The sequence below is a fragment of the Loxodonta africana genome, chromosome 17 (genome assembly GCF_030014295.1).
Source record: "Loxodonta africana isolate mLoxAfr1 chromosome 17, mLoxAfr1.hap2, whole genome shotgun sequence".
NCBI classification, from domain to species: Eukaryota; Metazoa; Chordata; class Mammalia; order Proboscidea; family Elephantidae; genus Loxodonta; species Loxodonta africana.
The window spans coordinates 14,692,395-14,719,549 of NC_087358.1; the positions used below are offsets into that span (position 1 = coordinate 14,692,395).

General features: G+C 39.3%; 1 long non-coding RNA gene across 2 annotated transcripts in view; it reads right to left on the reverse strand.

Annotated features, from left to right (window-relative positions):
• Nucleotides 1–26,753, reverse strand: part of LOC111750426 (uncharacterized) — a 49,684-nt gene extending 22,931 nt beyond the window's left edge. The window contains exons 1-3 of one of the 2 annotated variants that reach the window (XR_010318177.1): nucleotides 26,278–26,753; nucleotides 18,982–19,142; nucleotides 1,263–7,818 (exon numbers count right to left, since the gene is read on the reverse strand). This is a non-coding gene — a long non-coding RNA (uncharacterized LOC111750426). Of the gene's footprint in view, nucleotides 1–1,262; nucleotides 7,819–18,981; nucleotides 19,143–26,277 lie in introns of those variants that run through there. The other variant, XR_002785559.2, reaches the window with a different exon arrangement.
• Nucleotides 26,754–27,155: the final 402 nt, after the last annotated feature.

The window sequence follows — 27,155 nt, forward strand, 5'->3', positions numbered from 1 at the left end:
AATGGATGTATTTTCAATTATGACTGTACTTGTGCTCTGTTCTGTTAGTTATAGTCATAGAGGTGTTTTATTGCTTCTGACTTAATAGGGAATTTAAGCATCATTTCATGTGAGTAGAGGAAGATGGGAAGTTTCTTTAGGGTTGATTTACATGTTGCCAGCAAAGTTTAGTTTAAGTAGCAGCAATGGTTACATCTTAGTTCCTGTCACTTGTACTGCAATGCAGGCAGACTATAACAGAATAATGACTCATCAAAGATGTCTACGCTCTAGTCTCTGGGACCTGTGAATGTGTTACCTTATGTGGCAAAGGTGATTTTGCAGTTGTGATAAAGGTTACGGACTTTGAGATGGGGGAGATTATCCTAAGATTATCTGGGTAGACCCAATCTAATTATATGAGTCCTTAAAAGTGGGAGGAAAGTGGCAGTGTGAGAAAGATTTGACCTAGTATTGCTGGCTTTGAAGATGGAGGAATGGGCCACAGGCCAAGGAAAGTGGGCAGCCCCTGGAAGCTGGAAACACCATGAAAACTGATTCTGTCATAGAGCCTCCTGAAAAGGGTGCAGCCCTGCTGAGCCCTTGATTTCAGACCAGCGAGACCCGTGTTGGACTTAGGACCTATAGAACTGTAAGAAAATAAATTTGTGTTGTTTCGAGCTGTCGTGTGGTAATTTGTTATAGCAGCAGTATAAAATGTAGATAGCGTCACTGTGCATGATCTTTTCAGGATCACATCAATGAGATTTAATAACTATATTTTGAGGAATATTATGTGTTAGGCATCTGTGTGTGTGTATAATCATAATGCAATGACTTCAAAAAAAATCTGTGTTTTTCCTATTTCATAAATGAGAAAAATGAAGCTTGAAAAGTTTAAGTAACTTGCATTAATCACATATCCATTAAGTGACACAACTATTATTTGAAACCAGGTCAATATGAAGTCAAAACTCATAGTGGGTCTGCTATACCAAGTAGATACAGTGTTAGGATTACTTTCCTTCACCAGAAGGAGTTCAAAGGCAATGAAGTTCATGTAAAGCAGAAATTGTCCTGAAAGATCTTTGGTTATCTTAGAGGTTAAATCCTTTTCCCCAGCAAACCAAAAAAAAAAAAAAAAAAACCCGTTGACGTCTAGTGGATTCCGACTCACAGTGACCTTATAGGACAGAGTAGAACTGCACCTGGTTTAGACACTTAGTACTTGATAATCAAATGAATGATAAATAGTTATTGAATAACAATAGATACAGGCATATGTTATATTTATTATATTCTACACATATTATACTATACATGTCTATGTATTTTTCTTGTACTGTGGAAATGGTATAGAGATGTTATTCTTTGCCACCGAAATCAAGGATTCTAACAGGTTCCTTTTGCATTAATAACATTAAAATTTTTATAATTACATATTTTTTAAGAAGTTTATTTTTATATTTAACATCAATAATAAAAATATATCTAGTAAGGTACAGAGCTTTAAAGTGGAAAGAATCTATAAACATTTAGGCATGCATGTTCTTTCTCATTAAAATGTAAAAGAAAAAGATTACTGAACAATGTAAAGGAAATTAAATGACCCTTGTTTTTTAGGTAAGGTCTCTCATTTTATTTTTAAAATTTCTGGTAAAATTAGAAAGATAACAGGGCTTAATTAAGCCCATGTGCTTTTCATTTGAAAAGTACCCACTAATATTTAAAGACAAATGTGGGAATATTAGTGCAACCCCATTTATTAGTTTTTTTTTTCATTCCATTATTATTCTATTTTTTTAATGATTGCTGGATGCCCTGAGGAAGAATGTAGATGCTATTGAAACTTTAATTTCATAAGGAGATCAGTTAAAACTAAATTGCTCCAAAGGACTGCAAAATAAGAACTGCTCTTTTCATAGAACCAAAATAACCTTTACTCTCCATTTCCTTCCAGATCTTTTATGCAAGTTCCAATAAAAATTCCCAGGTGAAAATAGTGATCTGTTTTATTAATTATAAAAGTAGTCCCCATTCTTTTATTAAAATGCCAAATGTTAATATTTGATAACAGAATAATCATAGGAAATGGAAAACATTGTCTTGCATTTACAAAATTTTGTCGAGTAGCTATATACAAGATCAACTAGGCGCTAATCATCAACTAGGCGCTAAAGTAATTTAAAATTTGCTTGATATTAATGACATGTTTATTCATGTTAAATCTTTAATACAGTTATTAAGATAATTATACACATATAAATATCTTTATGAGTATATCATTGTAAATAATATGTGTTGTTTCCAGCTAATAAGCAGTTCAGTATAAGTACACACTGATACTAAGAGCATAACACTTGTGTATTACATATCACAACAATCTAGATGGTGGCATAGATGAACTATGTTGATCAGACAATTCAAACATTGGGTAACTTGAGTAGATAGTCACAGTCTTGGGGTTATGGGTGGGTAGTACCAAAAGAGTGTAAAATGTAGAAATTTCAGGCAGGAATATCCAAGGTAAGTTGGGAAATTCAAGTGAGGACCCAGCCATGGAACTCAATCAGATCGATGGAGTACCCAGAAAGTGGTAATCAAAATGGAAGCGAGACTTGGGACACAAGGAGGGGGATTTGAACATGAAGTCAGAGAGCACTTCCACATACTGGTGGCCAAGAAGGAGTGGTTTAGAACTAGATGTGAAGATGAGAAACACAGCCCAGAAGAAGCTAAATGTCTTGGCAACTAGTGGCTAGTTACACTTGCCTTCCCCTTCTCCCTTCGCTTCTTTCTTTTAGGAACAGTTGCTTTTCTGTCTTGTCGGGGGAAACCCTTCTACGTGAGCACTGGATTCTAACTACTTAAGTGTTCTCTGGGACACTGCTTATAATTATCTCCTCTCTTTTGCCATCTTTATTCTCACCCTCACTTTTATGTCCTTTCTCTTGATTATGACTAAGTCAAGCCTACGCATGAAAACTCTTCCTTAAGCCTTCATCCTGATTTTAATACGAATGTAGTTGATTCTTTTTTCAATCTTGTAGATTCTTTCATTGCCTGCAGATTTCCAAATACACTTGACTCAAAATGCTTTATTAATGTCTGGAGTTCTTTTGCATAAGCTCTAAAATAAAATGTCTCTGTAAGTTATGCTTTTACGTTTAGTTATCTCTGGTTTCTTTGAAAGAAAATGCCACTATTTTTAGTTCCTGATCTTAAAATAACTCATTTTGAAATGCTGTAAAACATTAATGAGTAGCCAAATTCATATAAAATATTTAAGTTATAATTTCTCATACTAAACAGTCATTAGATTAACATACAGCCTCAGATCTCTTCCCAGCTGTACCAAATTAGCTTTTTTGAATAGTTTTCATTTATGATTTGAGGCAACACAGAAAGTATTCCTATTCCGAGTTGCATACTAAGGTTAAAAACAGCAATTCGACTTTGAAGTGCCATTTAGAATGTTTCTTCCAATTAGTATTCATGCAGTAAAAACTCAGTTTTCCCTGAAGAATTATTGAATTTTAAAATGTAGTCTGATCATCTCATTTTACACATAAGGTGTCTAAGATACAATTTGAGTGAAGTGCACAAGGTTTCAAAAAAGAGTGTTTTTTTTGAGATGCTGTCTCTCTCCTTCCTCTTATCTTTCTACTAAGAAAACAGGTGTGACAAAACCCATTTAAGTTTGAACGTTAATTACGACTAAGAAAAAAAGTATTGGGAAATTGACGTGATGGCATTTAAAAACTAATGTATTTAAACATATATATATATTAACTAAGAAATATTTAAAAATACTGGTGTATGTTTTTCAGGGTATTCCTGATTTTTATTCTTTACTATACCTTTTTTCTGGGTATTTCAGCCCATAGAAGACTGCACAACACAGAAGAAGCATCTTCATTTGTTCTAGTGAACACCCTTTCTTTTTCTCAGATTTTTTCTTTTTATCTTCTAGATTAGGACTTTTTTGTCTTTCTGTTTCTATCTCACGTCTCTTTGACATTTCACATACTTCGCTCTGCTAGTTATTAACATTTCTTCTCTGACAATTCCTTATTCCGTTCGTCTTGGAAGGGAAACCCTGCTACTGTCATTACTTTTTCTTTAGATTTTTGTTAGATCTCCCCTTTTGCCGGCTACTCAGTTCCCAGTTTCCAGGGAACCTGCTGATGGCAATATTTTTTCTTTACTTTTTTTTATTCTGAACATTCAGAATGCTGTTTGAATAATAATGATGACAGGTTTATTGTATTTATAAGTTATCCTTCAGCTGGTGGTCTCAATGTAATTTATGTGCATGAATTCATTAGTAGGCTCAATTTTCCCGTGATGGAGTTGATTTGTGTTTTTTTCTGCACGAAGTGGGGAAACAGGACAAAGAGAAGCCAAGAATTGGGGCTAATGTTATCTCATTAGATGATGCTGGGACAATGTTCACTAGAACAGCTATTTTTTTTTTTACTATATATGTAAAAATTTAGAAAAGGGACAAAGTAGATATAAGACACACAACATAAGTAGCAAAATGGCACAAGTAAGTCAGTCATTATTAGTAATTATATGTGATTGGCGTGAACTCTCAAAACAGAAGGCACAGATTGGCAGAGTGGATTAAAAAACATAACCCAACTATATGTTGTCTGTAAGGAACAAAATTTAAATCAAAACATACAAGTAAGTTGAAAGTGAAAGGTTGGAAAAAAAATATTTCATGCAAATAGATAACCAAAAGAGAATTGGGGTGGCTATATTAGTATCAGACAAAATAGACTTTAAGTCAAAACCAGTTATAAGAGAGAAAAGCAAAACAAAAACCAGTTGCTACCAAGTTGATTTCAACCTGTGGAGACCCCATGTGTATCAAAGAAGTGTACTCTTTAGGGTTTTCAATTTGTGATCTTTCAGAAGCAGATCACGAGGTCTTTCTTTTGAATTGCCTTTGGATGGACTTGAACCTCCAACCTTTCGATTACTAGCTGAGAGTGTTAACTGTTGCATCACCCAGGGACTCCATAAGAAGTAAAGAAGGACATGATATAATGACGAAAGGATCAGTTTGTCATGGAGAGATAATAATTATATATACACCTAAAAGCAGGACCCCAAAATGTGTGCAACAAACATTGACAGAACTGAAGGGAGAAATAAGCAGTTGTACAGTAATTGTTGGTGACTTCACCACACCACTTTTAATAAGGAATAGAACACACAGAGAGAAGATTAACAAGTAATTAGAACACCTGAACGACACTAAATCAACAGACCTAATGGACATTTGTAGAACACTTCACCCAATTACAGCAGGATATACATTCCTCTCCAATGTACATGGCTCGTTCTCCAGAATAAACCATATGTCAGGCCACAAAGAAAGCCTCAAGAAATTTAAAAATATTGAAATTATACAAAGTATCCTTTCCAACCCTAGTGGAATAAAACCAGAAATCAATAATAGTAGGAAAACTGGAAATTTCACGAAACTGTGGAAATTAAACAACACACTGTTAACCAATCAATCCATCAAAGAACAAATATTGAGGGAAACCAAGATATACTTAGAGACGAATGAAAATGAAAGCACAAGATACCAAAACCTATGGGATATAGCAAAGGCAGTACTCAGGGAAATTTATAGCTGTAAACAAGTTAAAAAAGAAGAAAGAGATCAAATCGACAACCTAACTTTAACACCCTGAGAAACTAGAAAAGGAGGAGCAATAAAGGCTACAAAAGAAGTCAACAAAACACAAAGAGAATCAATGAAAACAAAAGTTGGTTCTTTGAAAACGTCAATAGAGTTGAAAACCCCTAGTAGACTGAGGAAGAAAACAAGATAGAAGATGCTAGTAACTAAGATCAGAAATGAAAGTGGAACATTACTACTGACCTTACAGAAATTAAAATATATAAGGAACAATTGTATGCCACAAAAGCAGATAACCTAAGAGAAATGGATAAATTCCTAGAAACATACAAACTACCTAAATTGACTCAAGAAGACATAATCTCACAAACATGTAACAAGGGAAGAGATTGAAACTGATCAAAAACTTCCCAACAAAGAAAAATCTAGTACCAGATGGCTTTCTGGTGAATTCTAGCAAGTATTTAAAAAGAATCAGTATCAGCTCTTCTCAAGCCCTACCAAGAAATGGAGGGAACACTTCTTCATTTATTCTGTGAGGCTCATGTTTCCCTGATAACCAAAGCCAGATAAAGACACCACAAGAAAATAAAGCTATAGACCAATATTTCTTATGAATATAGATGCAAAAGTCCTCAACTAAATACTAGCAAACTGAAGCCAACAGCATATTAAAAGGATTATATGCCATGACCATGTGAGATTTATTCCAGGAATTCAAGGATAGCTAAACATAAGAGAATTAATTAGCATAATCCACCACATTAATTAAATGGAGAAATGAGCCACAGGATCGTCTCAACACAGAAAAGGCATTTGACAAAACCCAACACCCTTTCATGATTAAAAAAATAAAAACTTGGCCAAATAGGAATAGTAGAGAAATTCCTCAACATAGAGGGCATTTATTTAAAAAACCCACAGTGTTTTTACGTTAATGGGGGGGAACAAATCAGAAAAGGAGGATGAGAATAGTTCACAACTGGAAGAATGTAATCAATGTCATTGAATTGTACATGTAGAAACTGTCGAATTGGTGTATGTTTTGCTGTGTGTATTAACAACAGCAAAATTTTAAAAATCAGAGCAAACATCATACTTAATAGAGAAAGACCAAAGGTTTACCCCCTAAGATCAGGAACTGGTTGCGGGGGAAGGGGAGTGAAGGAACCGAGATAGGGCAGGGAAAGAAGCTAAACAAGCTGAGCAGTGTTTCACATGGAAACTAGCTGTAGCCTGCTCCCACAGGGAAGCATTGGAGCATGAATTGCACCAGAGTTGGTTCCACCTTGCTGCAAAAGGTTGGCCTTTTGTATCCTCCTGTCAGTCATTTGTTGTGAACCACCCTGGGGTGAGAGTTTAACCTCCTTGCAAAGCAGTTCTGTCAAGTAGAGAGCAGCTCTGGGCCCTCAGCAACATCACAGCAGCTGGAGAATGGATACATCAGACTTGTAAAGGTTAGAATGTGCGTATCATTTAGCTTTTGCTGGGCAACAAAGCACTGAGTGGCTTAAAACTAAAATGATTTACTGGATTTCACGTTTCTTCAGGTTGGACATTTAGTAGGGCTCAGTTGAACAATCCTTCATGTCTCACAGGTTTTAGCTGTTCTGAGCTGAGCTTGCTCATATGTCTAGACCTCAAAGGGGATAACTGGGACAGTTGGGATGGTTGTGTTGCAGGGCAAGGCTTCCCGGCTCAGGACTAAGCCCTGCCTAGGTTCTTGCCTTCTACTGAACAAGAATGAACAGGGGAGGCTCAGAGGTTCCACACGAACCAAGGTTTATTAGCAACAGATTGTGAACAGGAGACAGAGAGGGACCGAGCAATGCTAGCCTCTGTTCCCCAGAACAAAGGTTTGCTGGGGCTTATATGGGTTTGGCAAGGAAAATTGAGTAATGAATATTTAGTAGGTTTCTTTCAAGGAGTGCATACATCTCAGAATGGTGGTGCATGCTAAAGTAGGTTGCACGCACATCTGGAATCCAAGATGGAACCTATAGCAAAGCCTCCTAGGACTGGGTAGCAAGACTTAATATGGGGTGTCGTGCCTGCACAGTCCCTCCTGTGGTGCCAGTTTGATTTTTATCACAGGTACTTGCATCAGGCAGAAGTCATCGGTCGGTCACCTTGCAGATGTCTGTGCATGCTCCAGGGCCAGGTTCTCTGAAAAATATCTTACAAGGGAGTACGTTGTTTGTTCTTTCCTTATCACACATTCAAGGATGGGGTTTTACATTAGCCAAACACATAGTATTGTAAGTAAGTTGCAAGTTGGAGGTGTTGCAGGTCTCCTTGCCTAGGGAATCAGTCCCTGTTCTTCCCTGTCTCAGTTGGGACTTCTCTTTACATAATTTTTCATCATCTATCACAGGGGTCTGCAAAGGACAGCCCATGGGCCAGATGTGATTTACCTCGTTTTTGTAAATCAAATATTATTGGAACACAACCACACTCATTCATTTGCATATTGTCTATGGCTGCTTTTGCAGAAAATGACAGCATTAAGTAGTTGTGACAGAGACTGTATGGCCACCAAAACCTAAAATGTTTACTCTCTGGCTCTTTGCTGAAAAAGTTTGCTGATCCCTGATCATTCAGAAAAGCTCATGCTTGCTTTCATGGTGGTGGCAGGCTCTCAGTGCAAGAGTGGAAGCTGCAAAGCCTTTTGAAGTCCAGACTTGAGACATGAACAGTGTCACTTCTGCCACATTCTGTTGGTCAAAGAAAGTCACAAGGCCAGTCCAGATTCAAAGGGTGGGGAACTAGGTTCTACCTCTTCATGGAAGGAACTAAAAGAATGTGTGGTCATTTTTCTCTGTCTACTACTGGGCTTCAGTATCACCCACTACAGAAAACCAAACAAAAACCAAACCCGTTGCCATTAAGTTGATTCCAACTCACAGAGACCTTACATGACAAATTAGACCTGCCCTGTAGGGTTCCCAAGGGGCAGCTGGTGGATTCGAACTGGAGACCTTTTGGTTAGCTGCCAAGCTCTTAACCACTGTGCTGCCGGAGCTCCAATAAAATACAGGGTTATGAATATATAGTTGTTTTTGTCATGTAGTTTGTCACTCAATATTGATGGGAGAGACAGCCTGCCATGGAGCCTGACTATTCCTCTACACTGCTGAGTGTGCTAGACAGAAAGATTTATGCATCTCCTGACCCTGGGATGTTTCTGCAACTAGTCACACAGGTAACTAGTGGGTTAAGGGTATCACAGCCTGACTACCTCCCTCCTTCCTGGAGGGAGGAGAACTGGCTGGCAGGCTATTTGTAGCTTGCTACAGTGTTTTCTACTTGCTTAAAAAAAAAAATCGTTGGCCTTAGCCCTGGGTTCCTCAGCTGTGATGTAAACCCACTGCATAGATAACATCCATCTAAACCTATCACATTACCATGGTGAGAATGGGTGGAAAGTGAACAGGCACAAGTACGCTGTGCCATGAGGAACAAAAAGTCATTTGTCTCTGACCTAGGAATCTTCCGCCTTCTGCCTCCATCCACGAAACAGTAACAGGCTAACTTATTGTTTGTAAGTAGGTTAAAATCTCCAACATTTCACCAATGATCTTTAACATTTAATTTTTTTTTTTTTTAATTAAAATGATCTCTAGTACTTAACCAGCTGGGAATCATTGGTCTTAGATCTTAAAGAAATAAAACACTATTAATTAAAAGATTTATATGTGTTGTTTTTGTTGTTAGGTGCCGTCCAGTCGATTCCGACTCATAGCGACCCTATGCACAACAGAACGAAACACTGCCCAGTCCTGCACCATCCTTACAATCGTTGTTATCCTTGAGCTCATTGTTGCTGCCACTGTGTCAATCCACCTCACTGAGGGTCTTCCTCTTCCGCTGACCCTGTACTTTGCCAAGCATGAGGTACTTCTCTCTCCAGAGACTGATCCCGCCTGACAACATGTCCAAAATATTTAAGACACAGTATCGCCATCCTTGCTTCTAAGGAGAATTCAGGTTGTACTTCTTCTAAAACAGATTTGTTCATTCTTTTGGCAGTCCATGATATAGTCAACATTCTTTGCCAACACTACAATTCGAAGGCATCAATTCTTCTTCGGTCTTCCTTATTCATTGTCCAGCTTTCACATGCATATGATGCGATTGAAAATACCATGGCTTGGGTCAGGCGCACCTTAGTCTTCAAGGTGACACCTTTGCTCTTCAACACTTTAAAGAGGTCCTTTGGAGCAGATTTGCCCAATGCAACGCGTCTTTTGATTTCTTGACTGCTGCTCCCATGGCTGTTGATTGTGGATCCAAGTAAAATGAAATCCTTGATGACTTCAGTCTTTTTTCCATTTATCTTGGTGTTGCTCATTGGTCCAGTTGTGAGGAATTTGTTTTCTTTATGTTGAGGTGCAATCCATACTGAAGGCTGTGGTCTTTGATCTTCATTAGTAAGTGCTTCAAGTCCTCTTCACTTTCAGCAAGCAAGGTTGTGTCATCTGCATAACGCAGGTTGTTAATGAGTCTTCCTCCAATCCTGATGCCCCGTTCTTCTTCATATAGTCCAGCTTCTTGTATTATTTGTTCAGCATACAGATTAAATAGGTATGGTGAAAGAATACAACCCTAACGCATACCTTTCCTGACTTTAAACCAATCAGTATCCCCTTGTTCTGTCTGAACAACTGCCTCTTGATCTATGTAAAGGTTCCTCATGAGTGCAATTAAGTGTTCTGGAATTCCCATTCTTCTCAGTGTTATCCATAGTTAGTTATGATCTACACACTCGAATGCCTTTGCATAGTCAATAAAACACAGGTAAACATCTTTCTGGTATTCTCTGCTTTCAGCCAGGATCCATCTGACATCAGCAATGATATCCCTAGTTCCATGTCCTCTTCTGAAACTGGCCTGAATTTCTGGCAGTTTCCTGTTGATACACTCCTGCAGCCCTTTTTGAATGATCTTCAGCAAAATTTTGCTTACATGTGATATTAATGATTTTGTCCTATAATTTCCACATTCAGTTGGATCACCTTTCTTGGGAATAGGCATATATATGGACCTCTTCCAGTCAGTTGGCCAGGAGGTTGTCTTCCATATTTCTTGGCATAGATGAGTGAGCACCTCCAGGGCTGCATCTGTTTGTTGAAACATCTGAATTGATATTCCATCAATTTCTGGAGCCTTGTTTTTTGCCAATGCCTTCAGAGGAGCTTGGACTTCTTCTTTCAGTACCATTGGTTCCTGATCATATGCTACCTCTTGAAATGTTTGAACATCGACTAATTCTTTTTGGTATAATGACTGTGTATTCCTTCCGTCTTCTTTTGATGCTTCCTGCATCATTTAACATTTTCCCCATGGAATCCTTCATTATTGCAATTCGAGGCTTGATTTTTTTTCTTCAGTTCTTTCAGCTTGAGAAACACCAAGCGTGTTCTTCCCTTTTGGTTTTCCATCTCCAGCTCTTTTCACATATCATTATAATAATTTACTTTGTCTTCTCCAGAGGCCCTTTGAAATCTTCTGTTCAGTTCTTTTACTTCCTCAATTCTTCCTTTTGCTTTAGCTGCTCAATGCTCAAGAGCAAGTTTCAGAGTTTCCTCTGACATCCATCTTGGTCTTTTCTTTCTTTCCTGTCTTTTCAGTGACCTTTTGTTTTCTTTATGTATGATGTCCTTGATGTCATTCCACAACTTCTCTGGTCCTCGGTCACCAGTGTTCAATGCATCAAATCTCTTCTTGAGATGGTCTCTAAATTCAGGGGGGAGATACTCAAGGTCATAGTTTGGCTCTCGTGGACTTGCTCTGATTTTCTTCAGTTTCAGCTTGAACTTGCATATGAGTAATTGATAGTCAGTTCCACAGTCAGCCCCTGGCCTTGTTCTGACTGATGATATTGAGTTTTTCCATCGTCTGTTTCCACAGATGTACTCAATTTGATTTCTGTGTGTTCCATCTGGTGAGGTCCATGTGTATAGTCGCCATTTATGTTGGTGAAAGAAGGTATTTGCAATGAAGAAGTCATTGGTCTTGCAAAACTCTATCATTCCATCTCTGGCATTGTTTCTATCACCAAGGCCATAGTTTCCAACTACTGATCCTTCTTTATGTTTCCAACTTTCACATTCCAATCACCAGTAATTATCAATACATCTTGATTGCATGTTTGATCAATTTCAGACTGCAGCAGCTGATAAAAATCTTCTATTTCTTCATCTTTGGCCCTAGTGGTTGGTGTGTATATTTGAATAATAGTTGTATTAACTGGTCTTCCTTGTAGGCGTAGGGATATTATCCTATCACTGGCAGCATTGAACTTCAGGATGGATCTTGAAATGTTCTTTTTGACAATGAATGCAACACCATTCCTCTTCAAGTTGTCATTCCCAGCATAGTAGACTATATGATTGTCCGATTCAAAATGGCCAATAACAGTCCATTTCAGTTCATTAATGCCTAGGATATCGATGTTTATGCATTCCATTTCATTTTTGACTTCGTACATTCCAGGTTCCGGTTATTTAATGGATGTTCGCAGCTGTTTCTTCTCATTTTGAGTCATGCCACATCAGCAAATGAAGGTCTGGAAAACTTTACTCCATCCATGTCCTTAAGGTTGACTCTACTTTAAGGAGGTAGCTCTTCCCCAGTCATCTTTTGAGTGGCTTCCAACCTGGGGGCTCATCTTCCAGTACCATGTCAGACAATGTTCTGCTGCTATTCATAAGGTTTTCACTGGCTAATACTTTTCAGAAGTAGACTGCCGGGTCCTTCTTTCTAGTCCATCTTAGTTTGGAAGCTCAGACATGAGGAGGTATTTATATGTACATGACTTTAAAAGAGGAAAGGCATTAGCAAAACAGAGGGTGCTCATGAGCAAAGGTGGAAGGTAAGAGAAATGTGACTGGAGCATTGGACAAGGAAATGAACCAAGTGAGAGAGAGAATGCTGAAAATTCAGCTGGGGCCACGCTTATGGAGCACGGTGAATGTCAGGTAATGATGAGACCTTGAAGATTCTCTAGCAAGATGACATAATTAGCTTTTCTCTAAGAAATTTTTTTTTTTTTTTTTTTTAGTGAGAAACAGAAAATGGGGAGAGCAGCTAGGAAGGTTTTAGAAATAGTTTAGGCACAAGTTCTAAACTATTAGTGTAATAGGAATAAAAAGAAAGAGACAGATGAAGACAATCTATGAAAAAAGATGGGAAGGCATCCTAGGTGATTACCTCCCAAGGAGCTGAAGAAGAAGAAGTCAAATAAGACTTAGGTTTTAGCATGAAAGTGGGGGATAGTGGTGGCCTGGAAAAAATGTAGAGTACTCCAGAGAAGGTTTAGGTGTAGGGGGGAAAATATGGGTTGACTTTTATTCAGTTTTGATATGAGGCTGCCTTCTTGCTTTCCTGCCTTCCTCCTCCCCCCCTTTCCTTCCTTCTTTCCATCCATCCATCATCAAATATTTACTTTTTGCCAGTCATGTGCTAAGACCTGGGAATAGAAATATAAATAAATCACAATCTGAGAGGTTAAATAGACACAAAATGTCAGCATAATATGATAAGTAATAGAGACTAAATAAAAAGAACAACAAACTCCGTCCAAGGAAACTGGGGAAACCATCCCAGTGGAGGTGATATTTGGGTTGGGTATTAGATACTGAGTAGAGGCTTAAACTGACTGTCATTGAGTCGATTCTGACTCATAGTGACCCTATAGGACAGATTAGAACTGTCACATAGTGTTTCCAAGGAGTGGCTCGTAGATTGAACTGCTGACCTTTTTGTTAGCAGCCAAGCTCTTACGCACTGCACCACCAGGGCCCCAAGTAGAGGCTTATTGGGATGAAAAAGACTGTGGGGAAAGAGGACATTCTGGGGAGAGGGAATAGGTAATAATATGCCCGTGATGCATTCAGGTACAAAAAATATTCAAAAGGTTGGTGATGAAGAATTAGAGAAATAGCTTGCTCGGAATGTTTTTCTGTGAGAACGTACTGGCTCCAACTTGGATATAATGATAACTTATATTTACTATAGGTTTCCTATATGCCAGTAATCCTGAGATGGCATTGTTAAGCGCTCTACTGTTAGCTGAAAAGTTGGAAGTTCAAACCCACCCAGAGGCACCTCGGAAGACAGGCCTGGCACTCTGCTTTTGAAAAGTCACAGCCTTGAAAATGCTATGGAGCAGTTCTACTCTGCACACGTGGGGACGCCATGAGTCAGAATCAACTTGATGGCTACTAACGAAACAACTACTATGTGCCAGGCTCTTTGCTTAAAGACGTTGTGTAGGTATCAGCCTTTATAGTATTCAAAACAGTGCTATAGGGTTCCAGAGGAGGAAACTAAGACTAAGAAATTGGCCAAGATCATGGAGTTTATGAATGGTGGTTCTAGGATTTGAACCCCTCTAGGGTCAAGGTACCATTCCTCTCATAATCTAAGTGGGGCTGTACCCAGCAACCCTGAACCATTCTGGCTGGGTTCCAGAATTGCTCTTAATCATTATGTTATACATCATCACATTACTGAACTAAGAAAGCCTCTGTGAATCTCCTTAAATGATAAGCAAAATTGAAGGGACAAGCGTATGGATTTTTTCCCCCTGAGGGAAGCATCAGATTCTCAGATGTATATGTAACTATTCCTCCTGCTGTTCCTTCTCCTACAAAGCTTAGGAACCCTGACACAAATGGTCAACTTTGATTCTTGGATGGGCATTTCTGATTTTTAGGAGAAAAAAATCAGAGCAATAATATAATACAAGGTAATTTTCTCGAAACTTGGGCAATCTTTACTTATATAAAACCCTAATCAACATTTCAGTTTATGGTAAATGATTCAGGTAAGCAGACTTTTTATTTTTATTTTTATTGTGCTTTAAGTGAAAGTTTACAAGTCAGTCTCTCATACAAAAATTTATATATACTTTGCTTTATGTACTCCTAGTTGCTCTCCCCTTAATGAGACAGCACACTCCTTCTTTCCACTCTGTATTCCTCATGTCCATTCAGCCAGCTCCTGTCCCCCTCTGCCCTCTCATCTCCCCTCCAGACAGGAGCTGCCTACATAGTCTCATGTGTCTACTTGAGCCAAGAAGCTCACTCCTCACCAGTATCATTTTCTATCTTAGAGTCCACTCCAATCCCTGCAAGCAGACCTTTTCGACCTCCCTACACTTTGGCTTCTTGTCTTTCATGGAACCCATTGAGTGACTGGGTCTCCAAAGCTTCTGATGGCCATTGAAATTTCCTAACCAAGAAAGGAAGAATACCAACAGGCTGTTTTTTTCTCTTTCTCATGTTTTCCACATTATTTTTGAAGCTATATTGAGGAATGCAGTGCTGATTTTTTTCCCCTGAGTGTGAATTTTCAATACTCCAGCCACAAAGTAAGGAGAGTCCTAGATGCTAAAAGCATTAGCTTGTAAGTTTTCTTTTTTCTTTTTGCACTCTGCACATTAAGCCTGTGATAAAAGGCCCACTTGAGGGCTCTGTTCAGTGCCTAAAGTGAATGCTTTAAATTTAATGATACAGTCAAAATCATTTTCCCCTAGCAACTACTGTTGTGCTCATTTGAGTGGATTCCAGTGAATTTGTTTTTCCTTTTACATTATGCTTTGTGTATAAATATAAGTGAGGTGGTTTAGTTCATGTACAACAAGTACTAGGGTAATACTTTGCCCCATTATTCATCTCTGTCAGGATGAACGCCTGCCTCTTTCCCATCCTTGGTTCATAGCCATTATTCTAATAATGGTAGTTCTGCATTTTAAGAATTTCACATGGGAGCTGCTGAAAATTGCTTAGAAGTACTTCAGAGCAGAAGGTTAAATCTCAAAGAATTTTGGTCTTGCATCCGGCACACTAAATTGCTCCTAGCAACATTATATTAATTAGTGTCAGGTCAAACTATTTCCTTTTTCTTTGTGCTCAGTTCCAAGCACCCCAGCAAGTGATTTCAGCTGTGAGTACCACAAACGGGTTTGAACAGTAGAGGTTGAATGGATGCAAACCACTTGCTGTTCTGAAAAGAACTAATTAGTTACAAATTTGATAATATTTTGTCTGCTTTCAGAATCACTTTTAACAATAAACCAATTCTTTAAAAAAAAAAAGGTTTAAAATTGCACAGATACCATCTTTTCCTGTTTTCCGTAGATACTTGTGTAAATATCATAAGATGTAATTGGTCCGTATCCAGAGACAAGTTTAGCACTGGATGATTTTCTGTCCTTTCCCAACAGTGACCGTGCTTTCTGTCAACCTTAGAAGAACAGCAAGGGAGGCTGAGTTGAGGGCAAAAGGGAGAGGGGGGTGCCACGTGGATAAACTAGGTATGTCAAGCTTCCCACCTAGGGGTCATTTGTGCTAGCTTTGAAATCCTGCCCCGTGCACTAAGATGTCCTTCCATATGCCACATGGACTGCGGGTGGAGCGATGTTTCAGGCCACTCACAGTGTGAGAGCTGTCTTCGTGGAACTGATTAGCCAGCAGTCTGTCTACTAGTGGTTTAGATACACTAACGGCAGCATTCGTGCTTTAGGAAATTTGGAAGATCAAATGAGTTTCAGGCCATGAATTGAATTCTTCTGGATGTAAAATGTATGTGGCTATTATAGCCATAAGGGGCCCTGGTGGTGCAGTGGTTAAGCACTCGGCTGCTAACCGAAAGGTTGGCAGTTGGAACCCACCAGTTGTTCTATGGGAGAAAGATGTGGTAGTCTTCTTCCCTAAAGATTACAGCCTTGGTAACCCTACAAAAAACAAAAAAAAAATTCGTTGCGGTGAAGTCAATTCTGACTCATGGCGGCCCTATAGGACAGAGTAGAACTGCCCCATAGAGTTTCCAAGGAGCACCTGGTAGGTTTGAACTGCTGACCTTTTGGTTAGCAGCCGTAGCTCTTAACCACTATGCCCTGAAAATCCTATAGGGAAGTTCTACTCCATCCTATAGGGTCTCTATGAGTTGGAATTGACTCCACAGCAATGTGATTATAGCCATAGCGAGTCCCTGGTTGTCACAGGTGGCTAAGTGCTGGCCTACTAACCCAAAGGTAGGGGGTTCACACCCACCCAGAGGCACCTTGGAAGACAAGCCTTGCGATCTGCTTCCGAAACCCTGTGGAGAAGTTCTGCCTTGCCCACACGGAGCTGTCAGGGGTCAGAATCAACACCAGGGCAACTAACAACGATGTAAGAATTGCTCCACCGTGTTGACAAGAACGAGATGTAGTTGTTGGAGGTGGTGTTAAGAGAATACCATTAGCTAAGACGTAGACTATAAAAATGCCATAATATACAGTATATTTTAAATTTAAATAAAGATTAAATACAAAAAACTATGAGCACTTTTGAGGCAGAGTCAAGGTTCTTTAACCTATAAATAAATAGATTAAAATGGACCATTTTTCTTTTTATATTCAGCTAAAATTTGTTAATCCAAGACCACCCAATACACTTATACCAGGAGATAGTTTTTAACCAAGGATTGGGAAATCAACCAGGAGAGCTCAAGAGTAGAAAACTTTTTAACGTTTACATTAATACACATATGTGAGTTTGCAGACAGACCCTACCCTCTCTCTATGCATTCAATGTCTGAGCTTACCCTCACACTCTTGGTTTTCTTTACCTTCTGCGTTATCTTTTAGTATATTGCTGAAGGCCAAAGGGGGGAAATGTTCTATCAATACTCTTTTTAAGAAGAAGGGAGAGAGTTAAAACCAAGATAAATTTAAATAGAAACCAGAATAAATATTGATATTAACTGGGTTTTCCTGTCACTACTTTGTGATTTTTTTTTTTTTCTCTTATACGTTGTGGAAGGTTATAACAAAATTAGCATTTATGCTTACAAGTGGCCATTCAAGGCACAACAATTGGTCTCTATTCACCTGGAGCGATAGGGAAGAAGGAGAGCCAGGAATAATAGGAGGGTGTGGAGTGTTTGGCAAATTGTCTCCATGAACAACTGCCTCCTTTACCATGAGACCAGAAAACTGTATGGTGCCTGGCTACTATTACTGAATATTGTAATCAAAGATTCTATAGAACACTGATCAAAATGGGGGAAATGCAGAACAGAATTTCAAATTCTCATGGACTCGGTACTTTCTGGATCCATGGAGGCTGGATGAACCCCCAAAATTATTGCCCTGAGATAATCTTTAAATTTAAATTAAAAATATTCACCAAAATCTTCCTAAAACCAAACAATAGTTTAGCTTAACTAGTAAAGACCGTCTATGTTGAGCACTGTACTCTTTCAAGATCTATCTGTATGGAATGAAACTGACAACAGCAACTCAAAAAATGAGATAGGAAACTTAGGAGCAGTGAGCTTATGTTAATGGGGGAGGAACAACCCAGAAAAAGAGGGTGGGGATGGCTGCACAACACTAAGAATGCAATAATCAATGTCACTGAATTGTACATGTAGAAATTGGTGAATTGGTGCATGTTCTGCTGTGCATATTCTCAACCAAAATAAATAAATAAAATAATGATTGGCTTTTATATTGACCATGTCACCATACTCTGAAACTAAAGTGGACTGCAGTGTTGAAGAGACTGAGCCCGCTCCTTGCTTTCTAAAATATCCCAAACTGATCGATGCAGTTATAGGGTCTGAGTTGATAATACATATTGTGCTGCCATTTCGGTTAGTAATTTTGGAGGACAGAAAAAATATTCAGTCTAAACTAAATTTTCTTTTCTCCGTTGGGCATTAGATGGCAGTATTAATCAAGACATTCGGAGCTGACTTATGTTGCAGCTATTTCTAAAGATACTCATAATTCTAAGAACGTTTCATAAAACAGTTATTTATCCCACATTTTCTGCTTCTGCAAAGGGCAAGCATAAAATGTACTGCAGATCTGATTTTATAATCTTTTGCACCTTGTTTTTTTTTTATTTACTCTTGTTCTAGGGAAGCTGCTAAAAGACAGGCGAATTTATTTGGTTATTTCTAACGTTAAGTGTCCAAAATGTTTCTTTTGCAATTTTAAAATACTTTTTATATTCTTATGTATAGGCGTATATATGTTAATGATTAAAATTTCAAAGTTATGTGATAAAAATGGCCAGTATAAAGTATTACTTAAAATGGTCATATGGAACTTACTGCAAATGTACCATTTGGAGAGGAGTAAAGAGCCCCCTCCAGCACCAGGCTAGTTGGGTGAGAATCCTAGCGCAGCCACTGACTAGCTGAGTCCATGCGCAAGCAACTTAACACCGTTGTGCTTCAGATTCCTCATCTATAAAATGGCAACGACACTCATCTCTATCTCATAGACCTGTTGATGAGGACTGAGTGAATTATTATATATAAAGTGCTTAAAATAGTACCTTACATATAGAATCTTGTTGTCGCGTGGATTCCAACTCATAGCGACCCTATAGGGCAGAGTAGAACTTCCCCGTAGGGTTTCCAAGGAGCAGCTGGTGGATTCCAACTGCTGACCTTTTGGTTAACAGCAAAGCTCTTACCCACTGAGCCACCAAGGTTCCTGCATATAGAAAATAGAAAGCACCATATAAATGTTTGCTGATCGGAAAAAAGTCTCTGTACCTGTAATCCTAAGCCCCTGAGGGTGTGTTGCTATAAAATCAGCTTGATTATTTTCTTTGTCAAGTATTTTGCTGTGCACACAGCACCAGGAATGGAGTTCTTCAAAAGTGAGGTCTCTTGGTTGCTGCATCCAGGTAGGTTGATGTTCAGTGGAGCAAAACAGGCGGCATCAGGGCTTACATGCCACACAATGGAGGATTCTTTTTAGCAATGACCAAGCTCGGAGGTGACTCTTCTTACCAGAAACATTGTGGAATCAAGTTCCTCCCATCTCTGCAGCAGAGCAGAGTACAGGACACAGACCTGGCAGCACACAGCGGCGTGAGGCACAGAGTCCTCAGAGAGGAGCAAGAGGCTGCAGGATGCACACATTGAGAGAGAAGCCATTTTCAGGGACATGAGTAATGGTTGGCAGGCATTCAGAGGAGCACTTTGAAGGAGAGTTTGAAGATCACTTACCATGGTAGACAAAGACTCGGATAACTAACAAGACGCGAACTTTTGAGATATTGCAGATAACGTCTGAGAATTCTCAGCCCTGATGCTGGGAGGTGTCTGACCTCCTTGAAGCGGGGAATAAGATCATCGTGGGGGACTCGGAAAATGGTAAGCAGAACCCAGACATCAGAAGAGAAGAAATGTAGATCAGATCCTTACCATCATCCATGGATCCATGGCTAATGGTTTTCGCCAATTCTCCCTGAAGAGAAAGTGTATTCTCTATCATGTGCATGATAAGAAAATAATAGCTAACTTTTTTTGAAAACTAGGCACATGCAAAGTACTTCGTTTGAATTACTGCATTTAATCCACACTAACTGTAAGGTTTTTTTTTTTTTTTCTTAATGAGAAAACTGAAACAAAGAGATATTAAGTAACTTATCCAAAGTAATTCAGTGTCAGTGCTTAACTGGTGAGGAAACCTAATATAAGCCTTTCACCATGTCAGCTCAAACATCCTCTATTAATTCTTTTTTTGTTTTAAAAGCTCTGAGTTACAGAACCCCCCCTAGGTAATATAGATACTTTTGGATTGTTAAATATACAGCAAGAATGAAAGGATTTTACCTGATGTTCTCAGTAAAAGTTTCCAAAATATGGAAACAAAATAAGTAGCCTTCTTTATAGAATAATTCCTTAATAGGGGTTATTCTTGTCTGGGAGTTCTATGCGTATATGTGTGTGTTTATATGTGACAGTATGTGTGGCTGTATTTATGTATATGGGCATGTCTTCTTTATGCCTGATATTTCATCTAATCAAAATTAAATATAGGGCAATTTTCATAATTCAGAAGCTAGGATTTCAGTGACTCTGAAACGGCTAAGTGCCTTATATCTTTTAATTGTCCAGGATCTAACAGTCATTTTGGTGTTTAAGTTTGACCTTGTCTACCCTCATTACTCCTGCCCATCCAAATTATCAAATGGAACGTCAGATTGTAATGTTCATGTCTATTAATGGAAAATCAGTTTTGTTTTTTTTTAAAACATTCTCCAATTAACCTTTCTTATAGGGAGTCAAGCAGTTCATTTAGAAATTTTTTTTTTTAACTTCACGTGATCTGAATGGAAGTATCATTTTAGTCTCTCCCATATCCTCTTTCCTCTTATACTTCATAAAATTTATCATTATCTGTCAATAATGTTGCCAGTGAAGTTTTCTTCCCCCTCCCAAGCTTGTATCTGACACTAAAGAGAAAAAAAAAATGTGACTCATCTAACGCAGTGGTTGGATATAATGTCTGAAACCACTGTTTACAAGGTCCATTAGTGTTTACAGCTCTGCCACTTCCCTTCATGGTCTGCAAAGCATTTTGGTTCAGACTGAGTTATGTTTTCATAGCATCCAATTTTATATAGTGTAGCTCTCTCTTCAATGTCGAAAACTCCAAAGGGAGTTCTGATGTCTTCTGCGTGAAGGCCAGGTAATACATTAGTGTTCCAGGTAGCGGAGCCTAGCAGTCCGTGATTTGCTTGTGGTGCAAGGGGAGCTGTGAATTCTCAACTCCAAAGTCAAAATGGTATCAGAATGACAATGTCCGGTGGCTACCAAATAGTTCAGAAGCTTGTTTGATTTTTTCTACCAGACAATTCTGTTTCTTTCTAACAGTTCCTGCTGCCATTGCCACGTTAGATCCTCCACATCGATAATACTTCATGCATAAGTATATGTACACATTAGAAAAGGCATTTGGTTTGGATGAAGACAGATTTTGGGCTAAAAACATAATGTATAAGATAAATACAGTAATACTTACTACCTGGTGTCAAGCAGGGACGGGACTAGGGTGAGGCAAGAGAAATGCCTGTGGAGAAGGCCCTTGCACCACCCTGAGAGCAAGTGCCTTCTTAAATTTTGTGTTTTAAGCAGCCCTGTTTCCTCCCACTAGTCTCAACCCTAGTGTCAAGAACCGTGAAGGACCTGAGATTTTATCCCACTTGCAAGGTAACAAGTTAGCTTGCTGCAGTTTTGTGGATGCTGGCAGAAGACAAAAGACTCCTGGGTCAGAGACTAAGGACTCTATTACTCACGGCGTATCAAGCAGCATACATTTCACGTTCATGCTGCTCCCCTTGCCACCCCAGTGGACTCTGTGGTGCTGAGCAGCCCAGGTGGATGCTGCGCACAAAGTAGGTTTGCATCACAGCTCAGGAGTCCTGAGTTACATGGATGTTTTATAATGAACTGAAATCTAGCCTGCCAGGCTTTGTCCTAAAGGGAGACACTATCTTTGCTATACTGGGGAGTAAAACAAAAACAAAGACAAAACAAACACCTGCCCTGTGCTCTGGAGGGAGGCATCATCTCTATCTTTCAAGACTGTTCACTACACAAAGATACTCCAGAACGAAAGCTAAGCGTGCCTCTGTTCATAAGATGTTCAGAATCATAAGAGACCTGTGGAGAACTGTCTCCTAACATAAAAGGTTTTATGAAGAGCAAATGAGACAAAGTTTGTAAAGCACTCAGTCCAGATCAGGAAACATAGTAGAAGCTCAATAAATGCTAGTTGACTTTTTATTCCTTCCTCCCCACCCCAAAGCATGGGTCCACTTACATCATTTCCACAAAGCCAGAGGGTTAATTAAAGGTAGGAACCAATTTTGTTGCTACTGCTATGTTCATAAGGAGCCCTGGTGGCACAGTAGTTAAGAGCTTGGCTGCTAACCAAAAGGTCAGCAGTTTGAATCCACCAGCTGTTCCTTGGAAACTCTACGGGGGCAGTTCTATTCTGTCCTAAAGGATCACTATGAGTTGGAATTGACTCAGTGACAATGGGTTTGGTTTTCACTATGCTGATAAAAATAAAACGAAACAATAAACAACCCATTGCAGTCAAGTTGATTCCAACTCGTAGTGACCTTATGGGACAGAGTAGAACTGCCCCTGGGAGTTTCCAAGGTTGTAAATCTTTAAGGAAGCAGACTGCCACATCTTTCCGCCTCAGAGTGGCTGGTAGGTTAGCAGCTGAGCACTTAACCACTGTGCCACCAGGGCTCTTTCACTGTGTTAATGAAAAAATATTTCCAGATGGTTTCTGACTATTTTGCATGGGAATCTAATCAAGCCATTCCTTCCACCTGCCACTCCCGAGTTTAGGTGAATTGCCAATATGCTCCACATCAGACCCAGGGCTATATAGGGTCTGTTTCAGTCCTTACCAAAGTGGGCCATGATTTAGTGAACTTGGGCTACCAGGCTTAGTGACACAGACCTGGTAACTAGCATGGGATTCTGGTCAACCTGTATGCTCTCAGGTCCATTCCCTGCTCTTCCCACACTCTGCTCTATATAGCATGGGACTCACCCCTGAAAACAACAGTTTCTTAGCTTCTTTGCCAACTGGTTTGGCTGATGTGACACAGAGGAAGGAGATAGGAGAAAGGGTAGAAGTCTGGGCATTTCTCCCCAATCTTTCTTACTTGAAGAAATCCTGATGGCACAGTGGTTAAAGTGTACAACTGCTAACCGAAAGGTCTATGGTTCAAAACCACCAGTGGCTCCACGGGAGAAAGATGTGGCAGTCTGCTACCGTAGAGATTTACAGCCCTGGAAACCCTATAGGGTTGCTATGAGTGAGAATTGATTGATGGCAGGGGGTTTGATTTGGGGTTCCTTATTTGGATGAACTTCTGACCATAGTTGCAACTCCTCTGTGATCCCTGCTTTGCCAGTGCCTCTCTCTGTGATCCCACATCCCGATGGGCAACTCCAATTCTTGTGTCCTAATAACACTGGCTTTCTAGGCCCACAGATATTAGTCTGTCCCTACTAATGCCTGGGTTGCCTCCCTATCCACACTTGTCCTTTGTCTCTGTATGGGACTACTTGGCATGAATTTTGTTTCTTTTATTTTTTTTAAATCCAAGTGTGTTTTATTATTATTATTACTGTATTTTAGATGAAGCTTTACAAAACAAACTAGCTTCTCATTAAACAGTGCACATACTGTTTTGTGACATTGTTTACCAACCCCATGACACGTCAACACTCTCCCTTCTCCACCTTTGGCTCCCTATTACTAGCTTTCCTGTCCCTTCCTGCCTTCTAGTCCTTGCCCCTGGGCTGTTGTGCCCCTTTAGTCTCGTTTTGTTTTATGGGCCTGTCTAATCTTTGGCTGAAGGGTGAACCTCAACAGTGACTTCATTACTGAGCTAAAGGGGTGTCCAAGGGCCATACTCTTGGCATTTTTGCAGTCTATGTCAGGCCAGTAAGTCTGGTTTTTTTTTTTTTTTTTTTTGAGTTAGAGTTTTGTTCTACATTTTTCTCCAGCTGTGTCCTGAGCCCTCTATTGTGATCACTGTCAGAGCAGTCAGTAGTGTAGCTGGGCACCATCTAGTTGTGCTGGGCTCAGTCTGTTAGCGGCTGTGGCAGTTGTGGTCCATTAGTCCTTTGGACAAATCCATCCCTTGTCTTTAGTTTTTTTCATTCTCTCTTGCTCCCGATGGGGTTTTGTTTCGTTACTGGTCCCTGATGGATATGCTTGGGCACACATCCATCATCCCAATAGTAACTTGATAATAGCAAGTGTAAGCCCAGTTTTTTGATCATAATTCTGTCTTGAATTCTTTATTCCCTTTAGAGTTATCTGGCTGTGGAAAACAGAAAATGACTCAAGCTCGCTTCAGTGAAGTGGGATATTTATAAGGATATTGGGGACTTTCCCCAAAATATAGATCAGGAAAGGCAGTTGGTATGCCTTGTCCGTTCTAATAGCTGACTTTCTTAAAACGAGGATGGATTTAATCTGGTTCCTTGGGATTCCTTTTGAGGAGGAGATTCAGAGGCAAGAGAAACCTCTGACCCTAGATGTTTGTGACCATTCAGCCAAGCTATATAATAAGGAGTCAATTCAATATGGGCATTGGTTAGAAGTTACAGAACAAACAAGAGGCAACTTGGGGAGGCCCACCTTGCTAAGCAGATCTGATTATGACAGCAGGTGAGCTTTTGCTCCAGCTGGGGAAATCCTTCCCTTAATAACCTGTACCTCCAGATGGCCCTCATGGCCTTTTAGAAACATTTAGAAAACTAGTATCTATAGGGATATTAATGTGATATTTGTGGCTCCAGATACCCAAGAGTAGAGTGACTGATAAAATAGCTTGAAATGTATTGACTGTGGGGCATATTTTGCATTTTTTTCTTTAAGTATATCTTTTCTTCCTCCAAATTTTTTTTTTCCCCTCATTTGCCTCTTTCTTGGGACAATATGCTGCCAAACATGCAGCAAAACAACATGGCTTTCATAAGTCAAAGTATTTAATCAAAATTTGAAGCAATAATTTTATATGGTGTTTGCTCATCTTTAATAAAATTATGGTTTTCACTGTCTTTGTTCGTGACCTTTGCTCACTGGTAGTCACCTAAATACGTGCTATTTCTTCATTTATAAGCACACCTCAACCTCCTAGCCAGGTTCCTGCATTCATATTAATTTCATGAAAGGATATTGCCATTTGGTGTGCTGGTGTTGCCATATCTGTTCTTAATTTAATGGCAAGTTAGGTGTCTGGATGATAGGAAGTGACCCTGACACATGATTGTTAATTCCAGTGGGATTAAATTTGAGGAAACAAACATGTGCTTGTGAATCATAGCATTCATTTTTTCTTTTACAGAAAAAGGCTACCCAAACCCAAAACGATCACCTCTCCCCAAAATTACGATAAGACCTTTTAGCAAGAAGAATTAGTTTATTAAAATTCATAATGCTGTGCTGAAATGCTAGAATTTTAACTCTAGATTAAAGGTATCACATGCTTTTAAACAGATTGAATGCTAAATGAGAGCGACTTGTGAAAGTATCTGCTATTTAGGATATTTTCTTTTAATAGAATTCATTTTAGCCTCACCACAGCCAAGTAGTATGAGTAAATGGCTGTCAGCCATGGCTTAGAAATAGCATCATTCAATAGAAATGAATATTATAATTCTAGTCTTTAAAATTGAAATCTATGTGTGCACATTTAGTCTGGTAACCTTATGAAGAATGGTGAGTAGAGAGGTGGCCCGTACTAAGTAAAGAAATAACACTAACAATATCAACCAATGATAAGGTTTTACAATGCAATATTTATTTTGAGTGGTTAAAGATTTACCCCAATTTATGCAGGGATAACCTGTTATATCAAAGACAGACATTCCTTCCTTTAAAAATAAATAATATATAACACTGACTATTCTAAATGCTCTAGAACCTTTAGGTTTTCAACCACTTCCCTATCTGATAAGGAGCCCTGGTGGCACAATAGTTAAGCACTCAGCTGCTAACCAAAAGGGTGGTGGTTTGAACCCACCCAGTGGCTCCACAGGCAAAAGACCTGGCGTTCTGCTTCTGAAAGGTTACAGCCTACAAAACCACTGCAGTTCTACGCTTTTCTACTCTGTCACATGACATGGCTGTGAGTCAAAATAGACTTTACGATGTCTAACAGCAATAACAACAGCCTTCTTTGACAGCTTGTACAGTTTCTCCAGATACCTAATAAAGTGCATATACATAGAGGAGAACCACATACGGGCATTTACTTAAACATTTACTGCTACATACACATTTAAGTACTTACTGTGTGCCATGTTCAAGTCCATTATCTGCTTTCTGATGCAATTACACACCAAAACCAAAACCAAACCTGTTGCCCTCAAGTCAATTCTGACTCATAGCAACCGTATCTGACATGGCAACCGTATCTGACACAGTAGAACTACCCTATAGGGTTTCTAAGGAGTAGGCGGTGGATTTGAAGTGCCGACCTTTTGGTTAGCAGCCAAGCTCTTAACCACTTTGCCACCAGAGCCCCGCAATTATACACATCTACAAAAAAGAAGAGATCCTCCATTGATCTCCAGTGATTTTAGCACATCTCTTAAGCTAAGACTGGTCTTCCACATGAATGAAAATAAAATATATTTCCCTCTCCCTACTTTTGACACCTTCATATTCTGTCTCTCCCTGCATTCCCCACCCTCCTCACTCTTTCACAAAACTTCTCAACGCCCTATGTTGCCAGTACTTGATGGGCGAAGAAGGTCCCCCACCATATCACCCTCTAGCCTAGAACAGGGTTTTTTTTTCTGTAAAGGTCCATATAGTGCATATTTTAAGCTTTGTGGACCACATAGGCCTACCACATAGTCTTCTTTGTTTATTTGTTTACAGCCCCTTAAAGATGTACAAACCGTTCTTAGCTCTCTGTGTGGTACAGGGCAGCCAACCTCTATGCTTTCCCAGGCGCTACCATGCATCAGATTGACCTGGAAGGTTTGTTGAAGCACAGATTTCTGGGCTCCACCTCTAGAGTTTTGGATTTAGTAGGCGTGGGCTGGGGCCTGAGAATATGCATTTCTAACAGGCTCCCAGCTGATGGCCATGCTGCTGGTCCTGGAAGCAGATTTTGAGAACTGCTCTAGAAGAGCACTTCTCAATCGTGACAGCATCTCAGAA